The following is a 3,789-nucleotide window of genomic DNA, read 5'->3' as shown; positions in this document are numbered from 1 at the left end:
GTGAAGAAAGCTACTAGAAATCGCATCTATCTGAAATATCAGTTGTTGATAATTTTACTCCCTACAGATGTCACTAAATGTATGTTTTTTTAATTTTTTTATTTTAAATAATTATGATGTATATATGCACCTCTCTATACACATACACTAAATATATTATGTTGTAATGTGTATATGCATGAGATACTGTTTTTTTTCATTCTCATGTTGAGTATCAATACGTCATATTATTTTGAATCTACTAACAAATTTTGTGTATATATTATAATGTATGTATATATATATATATGTGTGTGTGTGTGTGTGTATCCTTGGGAGAGAAAAAGTGTTTCAGTATACTGAACTATTCAGAAACTGGATGAAGTATATCATCAGTTACTGAATAGTTAATCAGTATAATATTGAAACACTTTTTCTCTTACAATTTTATATCACACCATGTATAAATTTACGTATAATACATGTGACATATATATATTTTTTTTAATGAATATGATACATCAACAGATATTCTTTCTTTCTCTCTCTCTCTCTCTCTCTCCCCCCCCCCTTTCTCTCTCATTCTTATACCTATTCACTCTTTTAATCATTCACATACTCACTTATTACTTGACGTAATAGATACAGATGAGCAAAACCATATAACATAGTTTTTTAAAGGTAATTTTATCAAACATCCACAGTACTAGAAGAAAAAAAAGTTAGCAGACATATTTGTAGTCAAACATTCTCATAGAGTTTATCACTTTTAAACCCAGCAAACGAGAATGGATTAAAATGGATTGAAATTTTTTTCTATCCGAATGCGTATTTTAAATAGTAAATGCTTTTTTTTTTATTTAATTGTGGATTCAATTCGATTCAATTCGATTCAATTGAATGCAATTGGATTAAAAACTGCATTTCCTATTCAAAATTTTGAATTGAACAGTATTCACAATATATATGTTGTGCACAGAAAAAGCTAATATTATTTTTAGATCGAAAAGCATAGAGATATATATATATTTTTATAAATGCATTCAGGATTGAAAAGAATTCATTTTAACATTCGTGAATCAATATTTCTGAAAATCTGAATCCATTTCAATTAATTTCAATTTATTCTCGTTTGTTGAGAAGACAATTATTAAAGTTGTAATTATTTACGGTTACACTTCCAATCAAAAGAGAATCAAACAGTGCTGAGAAAGGAAATTTATGCAAAGAATGCTAAGATTTCGCACTTTCTTGACTCTGGCTGATATTCATAATCCGTTCTTATTACAAGGTCATCTTAAGTAATGTCTCAAGATGCTAATATTGCATTGGCTTATAACATCTTAAAATTGTACTTAATATGATTTAAAATAACATAAAAATCGATTATAAATACTTCTGACTTTTAATTCTGCGTTTATTGCCACTTGCGATCGTTTTTCATTTATGCGGGATGTATATAAGAACAATAAAAAAATAATGTCCTGGCAAATATCACCTTAAGCTCAATTTTCATCTTGTCTTTTATTGAGAGCTATGAAAATTTCCCGGTGTTATCATAAAGGAGCTGTAGACGCAACAGGTGCGAAAGTAATTCAGGCATACCTTTTTACGCATTTTACGCATTTTACACCTTTTATGCTTCGTTCCTCAGTCGGATAAAATCGCGTGATTTCCAAGGTTTAAACTGTAAGGAGAGATTATTATATTTTACCCCTTGATCGCGTATCACACTGTCTATTGACTATCCGAGAGATTTTATGAAAATAAATCAATTATAATTAACAAGATTACTCTCGCGTCCCTAGTTAAAAGAATCGAATCAAAGATTAGAAAGAATTGTACTAAATAATAATTATATAAGAATATGATTGGAATATGATGAAAATAGGGAGACTCAATTTAAGATCGCGTTTATTACGTTATATAAAAATTTCGAGTGTGGAGAATTTAAATAGATGACAATGCGATAATTGCACTTGTTGCAGCCGCGGTGACGACGGATAATGATTACGGTAAGTCGGTAAGCCAAACCGGCTTTTGCAGAAGCAGCGCGAAAAACAATGGCGCCCCGAGAGGATCGTCCCACTATCGTGCGATTCTAATTCTAAGATATTCACGCGGTCTACGTACACCGCGTACAACAATTATTGCTTTGTCCCCACAATTCCGCGGGTGCGTACTCTCTTTCTCTCACGGAGTTTCTCCTACTATTCCGCAATTTTTCTCTCGTTATCGCGTAGTACGGTTGGGAAACGTTTGCTTGCTTTTCCGCGAAAAGCGATCAATTACGACCGTACGGTTGTACGCGCGTGAGAATAACGTTACTTCTCTCGATCTAGAAACTGTTCTTAGTCTTTCGTACAATGCTTTTTTTCTCGCAATTACAAGTATGTTTTTCCGATCTTTCTCTCTCTCTTTTTTTTCCTCTCCTCTCTCTGTTGATTCTCGTCGCACATATTTTGTGAACAGTCTAGTTATCCCAATTCTGAAATTTAAAAAGCTTCACGTCATTTATGAATTTGAATTCAAAAAGAGAACAAAATCTTGAATGATACAAGATGTCTGTTTTTTATTGCATTCTGAACCGGTGCAAGAAGTTGAAGTGAAACAAACGTATATTTGTTTCATTTCAATTTATTGCACTGTGTAGTAGTTTAAAAAGTGCAGTAATAAAAAACAGACCTAAGAACTCATAGTGCACAGTGATGTATTATCTTTACGTATAATATGCTAAATTGAATTTTTCAAACGGTATATTTATGTAAACGTTTATATAATAATATAATAATATGCTATACGTTTATATAATAATATGCTAAATTAAATGCTAAGTTAAATGTGATATATTAATGATATTCCTTTGCGAGTTTTCAAGTACCTTCAAAAACAAATTTTATAATTATCTATTAATAGAGTTGGCAACGGTACTTAAAAATAGCTCGTTACTGTTACCGTTCTTTTCCTAAAAAGTAACTCGTTATCATTACTCGTTATTGATTTGCAAATGTAACTCGTTACCATCACTCAAAATGTAATGAATCGCTACTTTTTCGTTACTTTTTTTTCTTGACATTAATAGAATATTACAGCATTTTTCATGGTAGAATTCAGTGCACATTAAAGCACTGTTGTACACTACTCTAATCTGAATTTATTAAATATCTTTATGTCGATTTGTATATAATGATTTAAAGTGCTTTGAGTGCGATTCTGCCAATGAAAAACGCTATTATACACAGATTTTTGCAGTGAATATTCTGAAGAGAAGTCAGATCTCTTTTAGTAGAGGAATAAAATTCAAAAACTGATAAATGTATGTATATATATATATATATATATATATATATATATATATATACATGATTTAGTTAAGACTAAAACATTTGTGGCTAAAAATAAAGTAATGATAAAAGTAACTAGTGAAATCGTTATCATTATTCCAAAAATGTAATGTCGTTACTCACTCGTTACCGAAAAAAATAACTTGTAATAGTAATGACGTTACAAGTATATAATGCGTTAAGTATTTGCTAATGTCTATTAATTTTTAATATGATTGATGTTATTGAAGTTTGATCGGCAACACTTTTCGTTTAAATTGCTTTTTATTCTATATATATATTCTATACACAAACACACTCTCACACCTACATACTCTGTTATTTTTATTTTATTTGTATTTTTTATTTTTTCTTTAGTTTATTTCTGTATTACTATAAGACTTTCAAGCCGTATATCTTGTACTGTATGATAATATATATCTCGCGCTTGAGGGGATTAACTCTCAGGGCAAATAATTGGCGATTC

Source organism: Acromyrmex echinatior, chromosome 9 (genome assembly GCF_024713525.1).
Source record: "Acromyrmex echinatior isolate Ae372 chromosome 9, ASM2471352v2, whole genome shotgun sequence".
NCBI lineage: Eukaryota > Metazoa > Arthropoda > Insecta > Hymenoptera > Formicidae > Acromyrmex > Acromyrmex echinatior.
This window is presented reverse-complemented; position numbering follows the sequence as displayed.